Source organism: Papio anubis, chromosome X, assembly GCF_008728515.1.
Source record: "Papio anubis isolate 15944 chromosome X, Panubis1.0, whole genome shotgun sequence".
NCBI classification, from domain to species: domain Eukaryota; kingdom Metazoa; phylum Chordata; class Mammalia; order Primates; family Cercopithecidae; genus Papio; species Papio anubis.
In genome coordinates, this window is record NC_044996.1 from 117,061,529 (window position 1) to 117,082,785 (window position 21,257).

At 37.6% G+C, this 21,257-nt stretch overlaps 1 long non-coding RNA gene across 1 annotated transcript in view; it reads right to left on the reverse strand.

The window, feature by feature from the left end:
* Positions 1-8,511: 8,511 nt before the first annotated feature.
* Positions 8,512-21,257, reverse strand: part of LOC108583877 — a 321,421-nt gene continuing 308,675 nt past the window's right edge. Inside the window, exon 3 of the long non-coding RNA XR_001898697.1 lies at positions 8,512-8,532. This is a non-coding gene — a long non-coding RNA (uncharacterized LOC108583877). The remainder of the gene's footprint in view (positions 8,533-21,257) is intronic.

A 21,257-nucleotide genomic window follows, 5' to 3' on the forward strand; every position in this document is an offset into this window, starting at 1 on the left:
TCAGTGGGCTTTAGTCTGCAGTGTAGAAGGTACTCTCTTCTTTTCTACTAATGTTATACAATTCCAAGATAGTTTAATGTCTTAAGGATACACTGAAGTCGGGTATTTGGTAACAATTGTGCATTAATATTTTATTAGCAAATATTTCAAATAAGGGTAGTTAGTATGCACATATTTAAATTGTTTTCCTTTAACCATGCATTTGAATTGTGTTCCTTGCCACTGACACATACTCAGTCAGAAAAGCTTTTAACTTTTCAGTTAGAAATGAAATGTTTTTCAGTGAAGCAGCACTTTTTCTTCATTAACAAAAACCCTCTTCAAATGTACTTCTCAAAGTAAAACTTTCAGGGAAATTGTAAACCAACCCAAACTTAGACATTTGTTGCCTAAAAGAAAATTAGGCCAAACTGAAAATAAATTAAGCTGAGTGCAATCTTATAATAATAATAAATATGATTCATAGGGCAATTAAAACAAGTTTTGCCATGGGTCAAAATACTGAAAGTTTGTTCAAAAGTATCAAAAGTTTTCTTTTTTGTTTCTGATAGATTATTAGGCTAAAATCCAGAAGCATTTAAATTGACTTAAGCATTTGACTTCTAGTTATATTACGCTCTAGTAGAATTCTCAGTATCCTACAGGTAGGGGATGTTTGTCATCCTTGCGTTGAGAGATTTCTGTAGTGTAAATCTTGTCTTGTAGACTATTAGATTTGCAATTTGGGGGACCAGTTTCAGAAAGTAAGAGATTTGAATAAAACAAAATGGATAAAGTGCTTGGTGGGCAGAAAGATCTGGGGTCACATTCCAAATCAGCCACTTACAAGCTGCAGACAAGTTATATACATTTCTCAGCCTCAGTAAGGCAAGGAACTACCTTAAAAGACCTTAATAGTTATAAAAATTAAATGTAACATGCCTGGAACAGTTTCCAGACCAAAATAAGAGGTCAATAAGTATTAGTTATCATTCAGCTTACTTTTCTTCCAGCTAAACCTGAGGTCACAATCCTTTCCTTCCCCCATCTTGTCACAACTTTATTTGGACTTCATTTTTCTTCCAATATATACACTTTCTACTGCTAATTTAAAAGTGGAAAGGAATATGACTACAATCACTTCAAGGAAAAGGTTGTGTGGAGGCTGAATAATGGTACCCCAAATATATTCATGTCCAAATCCCCAGATTCTGAATGTGTTACCAAATATGGCAAAATGGACTTTGCAGGTGTGATTAAGGGCTTTGAGATGGGGAGGTCAACCTGGATTATTTATGTAGGACTGATACACTCACATGAGTTCTTGTAAGAGGGACACAGGAGGAGTCAGATTCAGAGGAAAAGGAGATATGATGAAAGAAGCAGAGATTGGAGATTGTGCTTTGAAGATGGAGGAAGGGGCCTCAATCCAAACAATACAGACAGCCACTAGAAGCTGAAAATGCAAGGAAATGGATTCTCCCTTAAAGCCTACAGAAAGAACCAGCCCTACTGACACCATAACTTTAGCCCAGTGAAACTGATTGCAGACGTCTGATGTACAGAACTGTAAGAGAATAAATTTGTGTTTTGTTGTAAGTACCACTGACTTTGTGGTACTTTGTTACAGTGGTAATAAGAAACTAATACAAGGAGAGATGAAGAAGTCATTTGAGGTCGGTATCTGTTAGTGTTATGTAACAAACCACCCTAAAACAGTGACTTAAAATACCAAGCATTTATTTAGCTCACAAGTCTTTGGGGTTGCTTTGGGTTCTGCAAATCTGGTCTGGGCTTGGCAAATCTCAGCTGAACTTGCTTATGTATCTCAGGTCACTTTGCCAGATCTGTGTGCTGACTGGTCTAGGGAGACCTTAGCTTGATGAGCAGGGGAGGGGGTGGGTAGTGGCAATTATCTGTTTCACATGCTCCCCAGAAAAGCTAGCCCATGCTTGCTCACGTGGTGAATGGACAGATTTCTACAAGAGAGAACAAGGAAGAACACCTGACTTCTTCAAGTTTGGGCTCAAAATTGACAGCATCATTTGCCCTGCTTTTGAACAAGGCATGTCACAAAGCCTGCCCAGGTTTCAGTGGTTAGTAAAATAGATTTCAATTCTCAGTGAAAGGAGCTGCAAAGTCATGTAAAGAGTGTGGATAAGGAGAGAGACAACAAATTTGAAATACTTTTGCAATGAATGTACCACACAGTCACTCTTAGAAAAACACGTATCTTGGCTTTTACCTGATTTTCTGGCCCCTGCATTTGGCCGTCCCCTCAACCATTTCATAATTTTCTCTTTCTGTAGAATACCCATACGCTGACAAGCTTCTGATAAACTACTGTTAGTTTATAAAAGATCTGATTAACTAATTCACTTGACAGCATTAATAGCTATTTACCTAGTCAATATGCCTCTCAATCCCATTTATATTAACCTTTAAAAGCAAAGTATTTTTGCTTTTAAAAGCAAAAATTTTTACCAAATTCCTTTTTCAATATATGATTCCAGGTTCAACAAGCCTCACCCATATGGAGTTACTAATGGAGTGTTATCTCAAGGCTTTTCTGAACTGTTTCTAATGCAGCTTAGCTAAGGACAAAGAAAGACCATATGTTGCATGCTGCTTTTTCTACGCAAGATCTTTCCTTTTTATTTCTTTACCCAGGTGTTACTTTTTAAAAAAAGAAAAAAAGAAATGACGGTATAGGCACTTACGAATGCCTATTCGAATAAAAGAAGTTATCGGGTCCATGTCATGCAAGTTGCAGAGTCCAGATGGGCTGGTGTGGCAGCTGTGTTTCAATCAACTGCGAAGGTGTTTCTCCCAGAATGCCTTGACAACAGCAACACCATTAGAAGCAAGTAACTCCCCAAGAGCCATCTGGCATAGTTTTTATTTATTTATTTTTTGTTATTGTTCTTCGTTTTACAAACACATCAAAGCCAGAAAATGAATGGCGAATGAATGAAGCTCACTATTGTCCTTGCAATTGCTGAAATCTACTCTTGAAACTTTCTAGTCTCCTAGTAAAACTGAAATAATGTGTTGAATTCATCTTTGAATTATCTGTACTTTTTCTTCTCCAGTCTCACTGCCCCTTTCTTAACTTGGCTTTTTACAAATTTTATTTTAAAATTAAAATTAAATACAGTAATGTTAACATTTTATAGATTTGTGTATCCACTATCATAGTCAGGATACAACAGTTCCATCTGTATGTGATTGTTTAAGCAGCTTTATTCATAATCTCGCAAAACGGGAAGCAAACCAAACTCCCTTTAACTGGTAAATATATAAATAAATTGTGGTACATCAATACAGTGAAATACTACTCCGCATTAAAAAGGATAAAACTACTGAAACAAGCAACAACATGGATAAATATCACAAACATTATGCTGAATAAACCAAGCTAGTCTCAAAAGGTTGCATGTTGTATAATTCCATTTGTATAACATTATCACTTTTTGCCTGAACTTTTCAATTCCATACTGTTTGGTTCATGTCCAGTATTGCCTCAGTTTCCACTATAGTTTCAGACCCTCAACAAATGGCCTTTTTTAAATTAAAAATCAGATCACACCAGAGATCTGCTTAAATCCCTTTAATGATTCTGTGAACTCCTGCATGTGATTTAGAAAGTTCTTTGTAATGTGGGTCTTGCCTATGTCTCCATCCTAATCCCCTGCCTCGCCCATGGGATAACCAATGTTCTAATAATGATCACCATATTATAGTGTCTTTGAATGTATCATATTCTCCAGTTCTTCTGTGGTTTTCCCCCTTGTCTGAAACCTCCCCCAACACATCTCACCACTTACCTCATTGTGTCTGTTAGCCCTTTTTAAAATACAATTCTTTGGAAAAACTTTCACTGATCCTTTTCAGGGAGATAATGGGAAGCTTAAAGTTTCCCAGTCTGTGTCTGTGATTATAGAGGTGGTTTAAAACGGCATCTGCCTATGAATCTATTAAAATGATCTGGAAGAGTTAGCATTGGCAGGTGCAAAGGCTTTCTAAGGCAAAGTGAATTTCAGTTTCTTCATTTAAAGCTTCCAGAGAGCATAGTTTAGGTCTCTGCCCACATTTACAAATGGAATACACTGAGGAGGCATAAACACTTACTAAAACCCTTGTAGGAGCACATTTTGCCTGCCAGCAACTCTTTGCCAAGCAAACATTTTGAAAACACTTGGACAATCCTGGCTGCCCCAGTGTTTTCATAAATATTTCCATCCGGCAGTCACAGAAGCCGTGCAGAAGAGAGTGGTCAACAGGAAAACTTGAAATGGAAGAGGTTCAGTGAGCAGCTGCTGAGTTGTGAAAATGTATGCAAAAGCATATGGCTGTCTTTAGGGCCTTAAGGCAACATTTTCATTTATTTATTTATTTATTTTTTTATCCTGCAAAGATCAAAACACAGGATTCTATTTCACAAGATGTTCTTGTAAGTAAACTCTTCACTTTCAAAGAGTGTATAAATAGCATGACATAAATATTTGTTTACCTAAAATGTTTTATTGAGAAATAAAAATTCTGGTATAATTTGGCCTGTTGGTCATCATGAATTTCTAATAATCTCTTTGGCATTCTTGCCTTCTATGTGTCCACCTTCATTTGGGAGGATGTAACATTTAATTTTCTACCATTTAAGCTGAATTGCAGAAGGATATCTAGGTGAAAAACACTCAGAATTTGATGCTGGTGCAGAATGCTGCAATTTGCTTACTTGAGTATAAATGCTGAGCTTTCAACACTTCTATATAGTCAGCTATGTTTTGCGTTTAATTCAAGTATTGAATTATATCTAAAAATATCTCCACTGTTAAGGTACCAAATCTGCAGGCTATTCTTCTTATTACACATTGGAACTGTGTTGGTTTAACCATCAAGGATAAATCCTCTGCAGTGTGTCCCTTTATGCAGGTAAGAAATTTCCCCATGGTTTTCCTGTTCTTCATGTTGGGAAAAGTCAGATTTTCTGTCATAGGCAAGAAATCTTGTCCAGACATAAGGGGATTTAAATTATGACAGTTTTTACCTCCGTGTTAGGTGCCCCACTTCAAAAACATGGTGTAAATATAAAGGTCTAATTTCCACTTCGGGTTCAGCACTTCTCTTAGAACACTAGTCCCTTGGAATATTTCACCCCCAAATTACTCTGTGATCAAATAAATTTAGGAAATTTTGCAGCCGTGTCATACCTTGGTTCTTGTAGATTCTCAATTCTCATGAACATGCTGAAGCCCTAATTAGCATGGCATAAAGATGGCTCTTTTTTCACTTGCTTAATCCAGTGTTTCCAAACTTATTTGACAGTGGAATCAATTTTTTAACATGTAACACATTATCATGTTAAGGAACACTTCTTGGGGAATGTGGTGTTAAAACGTTGATAGAATTTTTAATATGACGAAGACATCATCTAAATGCCTCTTCCATAATGCCTAGTGGCAGTTGCTAGTTCTCCAAAATTAAAAATACATGAACAAAGCAACCAAAAAGGAAATGACTAACCAAAATGCTCACTCTTTTAGGTATGATACATCTAATAATATTTAAAGCTTCTGAACCATTGGCAGCATAGGATTGTAAAGCAGATTGGGATCTGAAAGGTGTGCTAAACTAGTCCACCATTTTCAGACACAGATGGGAAAACAGAAAACATGGTAAGGTCCGACAGCCAGTGAGCAACAAAGCTGGTGTATTAGTACATTCTCATGCTGCTATGAAGAAATACCCAAGACTGGGTAATTTATTTTTATATTTATTTTAAAATTTTTACTTTAAGTTCCTATATACATGTGCAGAATGTGCAGGTTTGTTACATAGGTATCCATGTGCCATGGTGGTTTGCTGCACCTATCAACTCGTCATCTAGGTTTTAAGCCCTGCATGAATTAGGTATTTGTCCTAATGCTCTCCCTCCCCTCACACCCCACTCCCCAACAGGCCCTGGTGTGTGTTGTTCCCCTCCCTGTGTCCATGTGTTCTCATTGTTCAACTCCCACTTATGAGTGAGAACATGCAGTATTAGGTTTTCTGTTCCTGTGTTAGTTCGCTGAGGATGATGGCTTCCAGCTTCATCCATGTCCCTGCAAAGGACATGATCTCATTCTTCTTTATGGCTGCATAGTATTCCATGGTGTACATGTACCACACTTTCTTTATCTAAGACTCGTTAATATTATAAACAAAATAGGTTTAATCGACTCACAGTTTCGCATGGCTGGGGAGACCTCAGGAAACTCACATTCATGATGGAAGGTGAAGGTGAAAAAAGGCACGTTCTTCACAGGGCAGCAGGAAGGAAAGAAATGCCGAGCAAAGGGGGAAAAGCCCCTTATAAAAAGATGAGATCTCATGAGAATTCACTCACTATCACAAGAACAGCATGGGGGTAACTGCCCCATGATTCAATCACCTCCCACCGAGTCCCTCCCACTGCACATGGAGATTATGGGAAGTACAATTCAATATGAGATTTGGGGGGGGATACTGCCAAACCATATCAGCTGGGAAAAGAAATTAAAATGTCTGCATTTCTGATTCCCAATCCATCATTCTTTTAATTCACAAAATAAAGGCCTGACTTAGATGTTGAGAAATTAAAGTGATTGTTAGTAATTGAATACCATTCTTATGATCTGCCCAACACAATCTGTAATCATTTATCTTAAACTTCTAAGCAAGGATATCCTAGCATCTTTTAATTGCAAGTTTTACTATAATAGTTCATTTCAGGAAACATTTATGAATTACCTACCTAGTACAAAAATGTGTATCATGTCCCCTGTAGAGATGTTTTAAACTCCATGAAACTTAGACATATATGTGATTGTATGTCTGTGGGGAGGGGGTATGTGTGTCTGTGTGTGTATGTTCCTAACACATTTCTTTTTTTTTTTTTTTTTTTTTTTTTGAGACCGAGTCCCGCTCTGTCACCCAGGCTGGAGTGCAGTGGCGCAATCTCGGCTCATTGCAAGCTCCACCTCCCGGATTCACGCCATTCTCCTGCCTCAGCCTCCAGAGCAGCTGGGACTACAGGCGTCCGCCACCACGCCCAGCTAATTTTTTGTATTTTTAGTAGAGACGGGATTTCCCCATGTTGGCCAGGATGGTCTCGATCTCCTGACCTCGTGATCCGCCCGCCTTGGCCTCTCAAAGTGCCGAGATTACAGGCGTGAGCCACCGCGCCCGGCCTCCTAACACATTTCTAAGTAAAAATGATTATATAGTCCTTAATACTTTCTGGCAGAAATAAGGTTTGTGTACATTCCAATGCATAAATTAACAAATAACTTTTTAAAAAACAAAAGGAGGAAGCTATCCTAAAAGACCGCAGGAAGCTCACTTTGAACAGTTTCCCCAGAGTGAGATGTGCAGCCTCATGCCCCAGACCTATCTCTCCAAACTGGTGGAGGATGGTGCTATTAGTACTCCCCGGTTTTAAATTGACTGATGTAATTGATTAGCCTCCAGTAAGCACTGGCATTCTATCTCCTTTCCTTTCCTCATGTGAGGCTGTGTTCCTTACTGTGTCTGCTCTGATATTCTTCTTGAAAAGTATTGTCCCGAAGTCTGAATTGGAGATGTGGGAATTAGAAGCAGGACCAGAGATCTTAGGTTCATTTGGCCGGCACATCTTAGCTTCATCGACCAAAGACTTTTTCAGAAATAAAGGTGATATTTTGTCAAAATAAAAGATAAATCAAAGGTAAAAGATAAAAATCTCTATGTCTAGAATTGAGAAGCCAAAAACGTTTTCAGCACTGTGGAGATTTGCCACAATTTAAGGCTTGAATATATAGAGCCAAATCTCTCAGAGCTAAAGAGTTTTGCAAATATCATCTTCTGCTTTAAGAACCATTTTGTCAAATCACGTAGACAGGAGCTGAACACATTTTGGGATCAGTGCTGCTCCAAATTTAAAGTGCAATTGGACCACCTGGGGATCTTGTTAAAATGAAGATACTGATTTAGAGGTCAGAGGTTGGGCCATTTTTAACAAGCTCCCAGGTGATGGCAATGCGGCTGGACCATGCTTTGAGTAGCAAGGTAGCGCCTAGAGAAGCAGAACAACTGGTTGCAATAAAGAGAAGGAGCTTCACGATTAGCTCTTGAATTTTCACAGCTGTTCTTAAGGTGAAGCAACTCTTAGTGCTTTTTCAGGCCTTGGTATTTTGCAAGTCTCCCAACTGCAAGCATCACATGTAAACAGAACTACAGAAATGCAGCCTGTCGGAGCAAAGACGTGTGGCTTGAAGGGCTGAAAACAAAACAAAACATAAAGCAAGTCTTGTGGGACCAGGGCCAGGGCTGCCTGGGTCCCAGACCACAGTGTTGACCTTCCTTTGCACTAGTAGGTTGCCATTTATGACATCTCTCTTTCTTCTCTCCAACACAGTAGGTCTTTACATTAATTTAAAACAGGATTATGTGTGTGTGTGTGTGTGTGTGCATAGGGAAAACATGAGATGGGCTTACCTGTTTCTTTGAAATCTCCCAAAGGGTTTGTGAAGGTATATTTCAGAAGATTTTGAAGTCCTGGAAGCAGAGGGATGGAAAAATGGGTAAGAAGGGAGGAATGTGTGAAAAGGATTTTTTTAAGTAGCAAGAAGGATATAGTAGACTGGAGACTCAAGTCAGAACACAAGTTTAAGGTAAGATGTGAGCAGTCAATGGAAAGTGGCATGTTTGTTTACACTTGGTGTCAGGGAATCAGAAATATTCCTTTCAACGGTTTGATACTATGTGTTGCACAGCAACTCAAGTTTTCTGCCTGTTTATTTTATTCTCTATCAGAAGTAGTATGCAAATAGATGGAGTTTTTATTTCCTTTAATGCTCTTGGATATTTGGATAAAAAGGCATCATCAAGTATTTTTATGATTATAAGCTCATATTCAATGCTCTGTGGTAGAATATCATTAGTAGAATAGAACACCCTCAATAAGTCACCTCCAAAATAGTTTTTTTTTTTTTTTTTCTTGGAAAATGCTTGTTTTCAGCATGGAACTGAAAACATCAAAATTTAAAAAGGCTCTCCAGAATTCAAATGAAATAGAATGTAGTTATTTGCCTTCCCTATGGCAGACAGTGTTATTAGTAACGAAAAGATAGAGAAACATTTGGTGGCATTATGTAAGGACCAAGTCTAATACTCCCAGAGCCAATTAGTTGCAAGTTAACCTAAAAGGTAAGGGGTAAGGGTGGTGGTGGATGTAACTTTTAAAAAGACCTATTTTCATGTATATTTACATACATTCTCTTATTTTTAGCATCCTTCATTTTTTGGATATGCATTTTCCAAAGCATGTTTACCAACTCAAAGCCGAAATCATGTTTAAAAATATCAATGTAAATTAAGGCAGCAGTGTTTTGTCCCCTTCCATTTATGTTGTGCAGAAAAACAGACTTCTGTGTAGTGTAAGCGTGTTCCGATTAAAGCTTTAAATTGGTGGCTAGTAGCCCAGTTATAAAAAACTTGGCTGCCTGCTGCTCCTTGGTAATGTGTTCTACAGGCTGTTGTTTTCTGCTGATCGCCTATTTACAGTGATTTACTCCAAATATGTGGGCGTCTTAAGTATATGGGTGTTGTCCAAAAAAAAGTCAGTTTATTCTAAATGATGAAATGAAAGGCAACACACAATAGCTTCTGTTGATCCCCTACTAATTCTCAAATTGAAAAAAGACCTTCCATAGAGTCTTGGAGGCCAACAGAAGAATGAGATAAGAGGAAGGGAATCAGTTGCAAGAAAATGGTCATGTAAAAAGGGCCCTCTGCACAGCCACTGTTGGCACAGCACTGATGTGAGCAGAGGAAAAGAGGTAGATAAAGCCTGAACCTTTAAGAAATTTATAAATCAAGTTGATGAGGCTGAACACTATCCAAACAAAATGATGAGCTCAACTGCAAAGCAAAATAAAAAATTATGCTGAATCAATTTAATACAGTATGTCACAAGGTAAGAGGCTCAAGATAAGGCAACACTTCTTTCTAGGATTAAACAATTACGCCATTAGAATGAAAAAGCCTGTGGTGATTCTAATTCAGACTTCTTTCCACTTCATATAGATCCATTAATGAGTGCATTTGAGGTTAGTATTTTAAATCATTTATGAGTTTACCTAGTTATATTATAGTTGAACATCAAGTATTCAATTTTATTGAGCATACATAAAGTGTGACAAGCACTGTACTATGTCAGAGGTTTATATGGTTAAAAAATATATGTTTCTTCACAGTCATAAGCTCCAAATATACAGAGATGAGGGAGGGACAGATGTGAAAATATAACTACAAACTAACAGGATACTGATTATCGTATAAAAATGAAGAAAAATGATATATGAGCCTATAGGACCACTATCAAGCATACTCAAGTGATCCAGGACAGGATTCTCAGAGACGGTTATGTGAGGGATTTTTGACAAATGCTTCAAGAAATCCAAGCACACAATGAATATGGGACTGCTGATTTTTTTACTATAAGTCTATCAGAAAACAATTAATGTTATTTTGCCATGACATTCTTTTAATGATTCTATGCTAGCTTTGTGTGATTACTTTTGTTACATTTTAAATTATCATAAATAGTTCATTTAGTAATTGTTCCCAGAATTTTGCCATGACTTGAGTTTAAGGCTATTGATCGATAATATGAAAACTGACCATTTTCTAGTTCTAGTCTTTTTGATACTTTATGTGTATTTTTCCAGCTTCAATGCAGTGAACTGACAATGCCAAGTATTTTAAGCAGAAAAAGGTTTAATATAAGGACTTAAGGTTTTAAATATGGGGGACTGAAAGTCAGCATCTGACACTAGACTCATCATAGCTGAGATCCAAAGATGAGGAAGATGCTGTTAGTGTCATATCTTCTGTGTCACATCTGTATCTCATGTCTGGGAGTTAATGACTTGTCATGGGAACCCTGAGTCAGGCCACAAACAGATATATCTTTATGAATGCTTTGCTAGCAGTTACAGCAGCTGTAGCAGGAAAATGGCCTCCAAGCAATTTGATCTTCAGAGTGGGGCTCCCTGGTAGAACCTAATTGCCATTTAGAGGCCTAGCTTGAAGAGAGTCAGATAATGTAGTTTTTAGCTTTCTAGATTGTGTTATATGAAAGTACGTAGAAAAGAATGGGAATAAATGACAACTACCAATGAACTGTATTAATCTCACTTGTATTCCTCAAAGGTTACTAACACTTATCCAGAATTCCATCAGCTTTGACAACGAATTATCTAACTACATTTAATCTAAAGACAATTTATTTTATTATCAACTAGATTCATTTACTCATTAAATATGTGTTTACTGAACACTCAGCACCAGGCAAGCACTCAGCTGTTGAGGATACAGCTGTGTACCGAGTGGACTATGTTCTCTGCCCTCAAGGAACTTACAGTCTAGAGGAGAAGACAGGCTAAAAGAAATGATCACCTCCAAAATGTATACTTGAAATTATTGTAGGAAAAAGTACGAAAAAATGTATACTTGAAATTATTGTAGGAGATAAGACATCAAAACACAAGAGTGTAATTTTGGTTTGGATGGCAAGAAAAGTTTGTTTGTTTGTTTGTTTTCACAGAAAGTTTTCAAAGCTTTGAACATAGCCAGGAGATGAACTGAGGAAGAGTCTTATAGGTGAAAAGAAAAACAGCAAAGGCTGGAGACAAGAAGGATCCTGGAACCTCCATGGAATTATAAAAAGCCCAGTGACTAAAGGAGGGTGGAAAGTCTTCCCAGAACATGAGGGGTTTATTTTTTTTGTTTGCTTGTTTAATTGTGACAAAGCACGCATAGCCCAAAATTTATCATATTAACCATTTTAAAAATATTCCCTTTTTTAGAGATGAAAAAGGAAGTCAAGGTTGCTAAATAGAGATGCTAGATGTTCAGGTCTCCTCAGAAAGAAGAACCAAAGTTACAAATGAATAATTATAATTTGAATAGCATAGCAAGCAGACAGTGCTGGAGCATAGCAGAGAACTCATGGGAAGAAGCTGGGACACAGAAAATGAATCAGCCAGGAATGCTGAGTAACTAGGTGTTTCATTGAAAGGGTAGGTGGGAGTGTTTTGGCTCCTCTTACCCCTGTGGCAGACCACTGGTATCTGAATTGTTGGAGAGCTCCTCTGCCTTTGCGAACAGAATAGAGAACCAGGAAATAAAGCCACATACCTACACCTGATCTTCAACAAAGTCGACAAAAAAAATTACTGGGGAAAGAACACCCTACTTAATAAATGGTGCTGGGAAAATTGGATGGCCATATGCAGAAGAATGAAACTGGACCACTATCTCTCACCATATACAAAAACATCAAAATGGATTAAAGACTTAAATGTGAGACCTGAAACTATAACAATTCTAGAGGAAAATGTAGGAAAAATTCTTCTGGACATAGGCCTAGACAAGGAATTCATGACTAAGACCTCAAAAGCAAATGCAACAGAAATAAAAATATAAAAATGGGACTTAATTAAACTAAAAAAGCTGTACAGAAAAAATCAATAGTGTGAACAGACAACCTACAGAATGGGAGAAAATATTTCCAAATTATGCATCTGACAAAGGGCTAATATCCAGAATCTACAAGGAACTCAAATAACTCAACGAGAAAAAACAACCCTATTAAAAAGTAGGCAAGGACATGAACAGACACTTCTGAAAAGAAAACATATATGTGAACAACAAACATAGAAAAATATTCTGTATCACTGATCATTAGAGAAATGTAAATCAAAGCCACAATGAGATACTATCTCATACCAGTCAGAATAGTTATTAATAAGTAACAACAAAAAAAGCAGATGTTGGTAAGAATGTGGAGAAAAGAGAAAGATTACAAACTGTGGGTCACAGCACCTGCCCCCCCAGTCCCACGCTGATCACACTGAGTGACTGCTGACCTGCATCTGTCTGGGGTGGAGCCCCAGAAGACAAGTAAAAGGCCCTTGGGCCACAATCACTGCTAAGGTCCCTTCCTCTGCTGTCTTTGTTGAGGAGGAAACATAAACCCTGAGATCACCCCAGAACTGTGGTGGGCAGCTGGGAGTGACAACCTGCAATCTACAGCCAGCATGCAAGAGGGAGAGGAGCCCACACTTGCAAAACATTGAGAGAGAGCATGGCTGCAATTGCGAGGATACATAGGGGAGCCACATGACTGAGGAAGAGCCTACCAACTGACCACTACGCCTAAGCACCCCCTACAGGATCATGTCCCAAACCTCCAACACCAAAAATACCTTGCTAACATACCCTTCTGTGAAGCCAGAAAACAAGTCAGCTACAAAATAATGACCCTGCACATAGCCTTAGCCCTGTGAAAACATCTAGTAAACAAGTCTACTGACTGTTCTCAATCTACACTGCAGTTAAAGAAACACCCACATGCAGAGATGAGAAACAACCAATGCAAGTACTCCAGCAACTCCAGTGACCAGAGTGTCCTATGTCCTCCATAGAATCACAGTAGTTATCCAGCAAGGGTTCTTAACCAGGCTGAGCTCACTGAAATGACAGAAATAGAATTCAGAATATGGACATGAATGAAGATCATCAAGATTCTTAACAGCAAAACCCAATGCAAAGAAACTAAGGATCACCATAACATGGTACAGGAACTGACAAATTATATAGCCAGTATAAAAAAGAACCTAACTGATTTGATAGAGCTGAAAAACGCACTATAATAATTTCAGAGAGTAATCACAAGTGTTAGCAGTAGAATATACCAAGCTGAGGAAACAATCTTGGAACTTGAAGACTGGCTCTTACTTCTCTCTGAAATAAGACAGTCAGACAAAAATAAAGAAAACAGAATGAAAAGGAATGAACAAAACCTCTGAGAAATATGGGATTACATAAAGAGGCCAAATCTACCAATCGCTGGCATCTCTGACAGTGATGGGGAAAAAGCTAACGACATGGAAAACATTTCTGGATGTCATCATGAAAACTCCCCCAACCTGCTAGAGAGGCCAACAGTCAAATTCAGGAAATACAGAGAACCCCTGAAAGATTCTACACAAGATCATCCCCAAGACACATATAATCATCAGATTTTCCAAGGTCAAAATGAAAGAATATTAAAGGCAACTAGAGAGAAAGGGCGGGTCACCTACAAGGGGAACCCCATCAAGCTAATGGTGGCCCTCTTGGCAGAAAGCCAGAAGAGATTGGGAGCTTATATTAAACATTCATAAAGAAAGTTCTTCAACCAAGATTTTCATGTCCAGCCAAAGTAAGATTCATCAGTAAAAGAGAAATAAGATATTTTTCAGATAAGCACATGCTGAGGGAGTTTGTTACCACTGGAATTTTCTTATGAGAGCTCTTGAAAGGAGTACTAAATATGGAAAAGAAAGACCATTACCAGCCAATACAAAAACACACTTAAGCACACACAGACCAGTTACGTTACAAAGCAGCCACACAAACAAGCCAGGATAATAACCAGCTAACGACACAATGACAGAATCGAACCCACATAAATCAATACTAACACTGAATGTAAATGGGCTAAATGCCCCCATTTAAAAGGCACAGAGTGGCAGGCTGATTAAGGAGGCAAGGCCCAATAGTATACTGTCTTCAAGAGACTCATTTCAGATGTAATGACTCCTGTAGGCTCAAAATAAAAGGATGGAGGAAAATCTACCAAGCAAATGGAAGTCAGATAAAAGCAGGGGTTGCACTCCTAATTTCAGATAAAACAGACTTTAAACCTACAAAGATAACAAAATTGGGAGTGGAAATTAGTTCAACCATGCGGAAAGCAGTGTGGCGATTCCTCAAAGAGCTAAAAACAGAACTACCATTTGACCCAGCAATCCCATTACTGGGTATATATCCAAAGGAATATAATCATTCTACCATAAAGGCACATACACAGAAATGTTCATTGCAGCACTATTCGCAATAGCAAAGACATGGAATCAATGTAAATGTCCATAAATAGCAGAGTGTATAAGGAAAATGTGGTATATACATACCATGGAATACTATGCAGCCATGAAAAAGGATGAGATTATGTCTTTATTTTTTATTTTTTATTTTTTTGAGACAGAGTCTCACTCTGTCACTTAGACTGGAGTGCAGTGGCATGATCTCGGCTCACTGCAACCTCTGCCTCCTGGTTCAAGCAATTCTCCTGCCTCAGCTTCTCGAGTAGCTGGGACTACAGGCACCTGCCACCATGCCTGGCTAATTTTTTTTGTATTTTTAGTAGAGACTGGGTTTCACCGTGTTAGCCAGGATGGTCTCGATCTCCTGACCTCATGATCCGACCTCATGATCTGCCCGCCTCCGCCTCCCAAAGTGCTGGGATTACAGGCGTGAGCCACCACGCCCAGCTGAGATTATGTCTTTTGCAGGAACGTGGATGGAGCTGGAGGCCATTATCCTCCGCAAAGTAACACAGGAACAGGAAACCAAATACCAGCTGGGTACAGTGGCTTCTGCATGTAATCTCAGCACTTTGGGAAGCTGAGGTGGGTGGATCATTGGAGCTCAGGAGTTTGAGTCCAGCCTGGACAACATGGCGAAACCCTGACTCTACAAAAAATACAAAAATTAGCAAGGCATAGTGGTGTGCACCTGTACTCCCAGCTACTCAAGAGGCTGAGGTGGGAGGATCACCTGCGCCCGGGAGGTCAGGACTTCAGTTAGCTGTGTTTGTGCCACTGTACTCTAGCTTGGGAGACAGAGTGAGACTGTTTTTTAAAAAAGAAAGAAAACCAAATACTGCATAGTCTCACTTATAAGCGGGACCTAAATGATGAGAACACATGAACACAGGAGAACAACAGACACTGGAGCCTACTTGACGGTAGACCGTGGGAGGAGGGAGAGGATCAGAAAAAATAACTATTTTGGTACCAGACTTAGTACCTGGGTGACAAAATAATGTGTACAGCAAACCCCTGTGACACAGAGTTTAGCTATAAAACAAACCTACATATGTACATCTCAACCTAAAATAAAAGTTAGAAAAAATAAACTGTTGGAATGCAAGTTAGTACAATCTCTATGGAAAACAGTATGGAGATTTCTTGAAGAACTAAAACTAGAACTACCATTTGATTCAGCAGTCCCCCTACTGGGTATCTACTTAAGGAAGAGAAATCATTATATCACAAAGATACCTGAACTCATATGTTTAACAAACCTAAGTGTTCATCAGGGAGGAATAGATAAAGAAAATATGGTCTATACACACCATTAAATGCTACTCAGTCATAAAAAAGAATGAAATCATGTCTTTTACAGCCACATAGATGAAACTGCAAGCCATTATCTTAAGTGAAACAACTCACAAACAGACAGACAAATACCACATGTTCTCACTTATAAGTGGGAGCTACATAATGCAGGCACATGAACATAGAGAGCGGAACAATAGACATTGGAGACTCAGAAGGGTGGGAGTACAGGTGGGGTTGGGTGGGTAAGGGATAAGGAATTACCTAATGGATACACTGTACACTATTTGGATGACAGTAACACTAAACAATATATCCATGTAACAACACTACATTTGTAAAAACAAAAAACATTTTTTTAATTACAAAAAAAGTTAAAGGTGGGGGTCTCACTATATTGCCCAGGCTGGAGTGCAGAAGCTATTTACAGGGGCAATCACAGCACACAGTTTAAGCACATTCACGTTCTTGTGCAACTAATCTCCAGAACTCTTTTCATCTTGCAAAACTGAAACTGTATACCTAGTAACTCCCCATTTTTCCTGCTCCCCAGCCTCTGACAGCCATCTTTCTACTTTCTGTCTCTATGAATTTGATATTCTAGATACCTCATATGAGTGGAATCATATAGAATTTGCCCTTTTGTGACTGGCTTATTTCACTTAGCATAATGTCATCAAGTTTTCTCCATGTTGTAGCATGTGTCAGAATTTCATCTTAAGGCTGCATAATATTCTATTGTATGTATATACCATATTTTGTTTATCCATTTATCTTTTGATAAACACTTGGGTTGCTTCTACTTTTTAGCTATTGTGAAATACAAATAATCTCTTTGAGACTTAACTTTCAATTCTTTTGGGTATGTACCCAGAAATGGAATTTCTGGATTGCATGGTAATTTTATTTTTTAATTTTTGGAGGAATTGCCATACTATTTTCCATAACTTTCCCACGCATTTTACTTTCCCACCAGTAGTGCAGAAGGGTTCCAGTTTTTCTACCTCCTCATTGACATTGCTTTTTTTAAAAAGTAGCCATTTTCATGAGTGTCAGGGGGATATTTCATTGTTGTTTTTACTAGTATTTCCCTAAAGATTAGTGATGTTGAACATATTTTCATATGCTTTTTGGCTGTTTGTATATCTTCTTTGGATAAATGTCTAAGGCTTTTGCCTTTTTTTTTTTTTTTTTTTTTTTTTTTTTTTTGAGACAGAGTCTTGCTCTCTTGCCCAGGCTGGAGTGCAGTGGTGAGATCTTTGCTCACTGCAAGCTCCACCTGCCGGGTTTACGCCATTCTCCTGCCTCAGCCTCCCGAGTAGCTGGGACTACAGGTTCCTGCCACCATGCCCGGCTAATTTTTTGTATTTTTAGTAGAGATGAGGTTTCACCGTGTTAGCCAGGATGGTCTCAATCTCCTGACCTTGTGATACGCCCACCTCGGCCTCCCAAAGTGCTGGGATTACAGGCATGAGCCACCGCACCGGGCCTCTTTTGCCTATTTTTAACTGGGTTGTTTGTTTTGGTGTTGTTGAGTTATAGAATTTCTTTATATATTCTGGATATTTATTCTTTGTCAGATATATTTTCTGCAAATATGTTCTCTTATTCCCTGGGTTGCCTTTTCACTCTGTTGATTATGTCCTTTGATGGATAGAAGTTTTTACTTTTGATGTGGTCCAATTTATTTTTTCTTTTGTTGCCTGTGCTTTTGGTGTCATATCGAAGAAATCATTGCCAACAACAATGGTATGAGGATTTCCCCCTATGCTTTCTTCTCAGAGTTTTATCATCTTAACTCTTACATTTAGGTATTTGATACATTTTGAGTTAATTTTTGTATCTTGTATAAGATCCAACTTCATTTTTTTGCATGTGGATATCCAGTGTTATCAACACCATATGTTTGAAAGATTGTTATCTCCCATGAAAAGATTTTTAATTTTAATTTTTGATATAAATGTGAATGTTCTTGCAATAGTCTCCTCTTTTTGCTATTTTCTATTTAAAATTTTTTGTTTATCTACATATTCTGAATATTGCCACACAATTTTTTAAATGTTTTGTCAAAAATATCAACTTATACTTTGAGCTGCCCAACCCTGTTCTTAGAAGTGCTGATCGTCCTTCTATTCCTAGTTTTACTCTTACTGATTCTTATGCCATTTATCTACCTTCTCCTCTGTAATTTCCTGTCTTCTTTCACTACCAAAATGCTCAGATGCTTGGGTAATAATCTTTGCCACATTCTACTTGCAACATATGGCATTTGTATTTCTGCCTTCTATGCATTCCTGAAGGTTCTTAATGGTTTCTCTTAAAAGTTTTCCTTACTTAGTCTTCATTCTGCTGCATTTGACTGTGACTCATTCCATCTTGAATGATTTTCTGCACCCCTTCCCCACACTGATATCCTATTATATTTTTATGATTGAACAAATTTCAATTCAAAATAATTTCTTTAATACCTTTCATGTTATGCATATGAGATACGAAGAAAAATTATAATAGCCCTTATCAGTGTTTTCTGTACTCCTCAGATTCCTCTTCCCTTCACTAATTCTCCCACTTTCTCCTGACATTTCTTGTACAGTCTTTAGCTATCTGTCCTCTTCTTTTCCCTCCTCCCCCTGTTAAAATTACATACATTCATTCCTCTTCTCCACTAAAGGGCAAGGACTGGCCTCAGAGTGAGCAGTACAGCATCTTCCACAGAGTAGATATTAATAAACATGACTTGAATTATGGAAAGTCTATAAAGAGCAGGATCAAATTCATGATAGAATAAAAAGGTCAAATAAGGGGGAAAAAACCCACCACTACTCATTGTGTGCTAGAGCAGGAAGAAAATGGATCATAACAGCAGGCTTACGAAGTGGAAATACATAGACTGAGGTGACATTAAGTAGGACATTGAATAACATCCCTATAGATAAGGAAATTTTTAGAGGATTACTTCTGAAGTCAGGAAATAAGCAAGTGGGAAAAAACCAAGGTTCTGAAAATGAAGAAACAATTTAAGATAGAAAAGAACCACTAAATTTTGAAAAGGCAAAGTACTCTTGGGTGAGATGACCTCAAAACTGAGTACTACAAGAATCTGCATACAATCTGAGTAATTACTTAGATGCAATATCCCCATACTTTTTAAGAGGGGGAAAAAAAAAATAGGATTAAAATGGGTGGGGGGGGGGGGGGTTTAGGGTTTGGAAGCCTCTGACATTACTAAACATCAATTACAAGGTTCTTACAGGAATCAGAATGGAAAGTGAAGCAAGAATAGCCGACAAAATGATGGATGAGATAGAATGAATGCTTTTGAAAACGCATATGTTTACAAATAGTCACTGACAGGGATAGAATACCTTGTAGGCAGCAGACTAGACCAAGTGATTTAAAATGGAAAGCAAAACTTATTCTTACTAATTTTTTCTTTATAGGCAGATAATGATAATGGTCATTACAAATGAACCATTAATAAGAAAAAAAGATCTGTGATATAGATTCTATATTATAAATTCTATAATTTCACCACAGAAAGGCAACTCTTAGTGTCCTCTATATTTCTAGAACTCCCTTTTGAGAAAAGCAAGAAAGGGTGGCTGCGTCTTGCTTTGTGTCACGTGACTCTACTGTCCCAGATAACACTGATTTGATCATGAATTAATGCTGAAACCAAAGATAACCAGATAGAGGCTAGATCAGGAGCTAAAGAGGTAACCTACCATTAAGAACTCTGTCTAGCTTGGGCATGCCATATTGGATGCTAACTACCCGACTCAATGGGATTCTCTCTCAGGGAGTATTTTTTGAGAATCACAAACACAGTCAGACAGAAAGAGAAGCAGTAGTAATAGTAAAGGTAGAGGGCACAGAAGAAGAAACAGAAATAATAAAGTATATAATGAGGAAAAGAGAAGAAAGGTGAGAAAGGCAGAATCATAAGAGGACAACAGGACCCTACTTCTTGGGGGATGATTCCTTAAAGCTGATTTCCTGTTCTGAGTCATGAAGGGCTATTGTCATGGTCTTCCATGAGTCCTGAATGGAAAGCTCTTCAGAAGGGTTCACAGTGGCTCTTCACTTTGCTGGGCACACATTATAATATAATTTTATTACCTATGTAAATTTAAGCAATTATTATGACTAAAAGATTCTAACATAGAATCATGATATGCATTTTTGGAAGGTATGTTTTTTCAGATAATCATAAGTTATGAATATCTTATGGCAGTAAATATGTTTCTAGAATATCTTTTTCATGGCTGCATAGTTCTTCTCATAACACAATTTATTTAAATCATGACCTTTTCTTGTCTATTTTGGTTATTTCTGAGTGTTTGTAGATCCTAAACCATGCTGCAATGAATATATATTGTGGCTATGTTATTTCCTTAGGATAAATTTCTAGGAACATTCTATGTCAAAAGATACTGCTATTTTGAAGACAAATTTCTCCCTAGAAAGTTATACTAATTTATATGATTACCAGAAGTATATAAAATCATTTCCTTTTATTCATATGCCCATCAATACTGAGTAGCAACATTGCATTAGAAAGTGAACCATATAGCAGGTAAATGAATAATCTTGCTTCTTCAATTTCAATGTATTTGATAACAGGTAAACTTGTCCATTTCTATATTCTAGGCCATCTGTATTTTGCTTCTTTTAAAATAACCTATACACATTTTCTTATAATATTTCTATTAGTGTAATTTTTCCATTTTCATTTGTGAGAACTTTTATGTATTAAACTAGTAATAATAGTTATTTACCTGTTGTATTTTATTTTTTTTCTCCTAGGTTTTAATTCACTTCCCATTTAAAAATACTGTTTATGGCATACAGGTTTTTTTTTTTTTTTTTTTTTTTTTTTTTTTTTTCATTTGCGTGTTTTTTTTTTTTTTTTTTTTTTTTTGTCTTTTTTTTTTTTTTTTTTTTTTTTTTTTTTTTTTGAGATGGAGTCTCGGTCTGTCGCCCAGGCTGGAGGGCAGTGGTGCAATCTTGGCTCACTGCCACCTCTGCCTTCCAAGTTCAAGTAATTCTTCT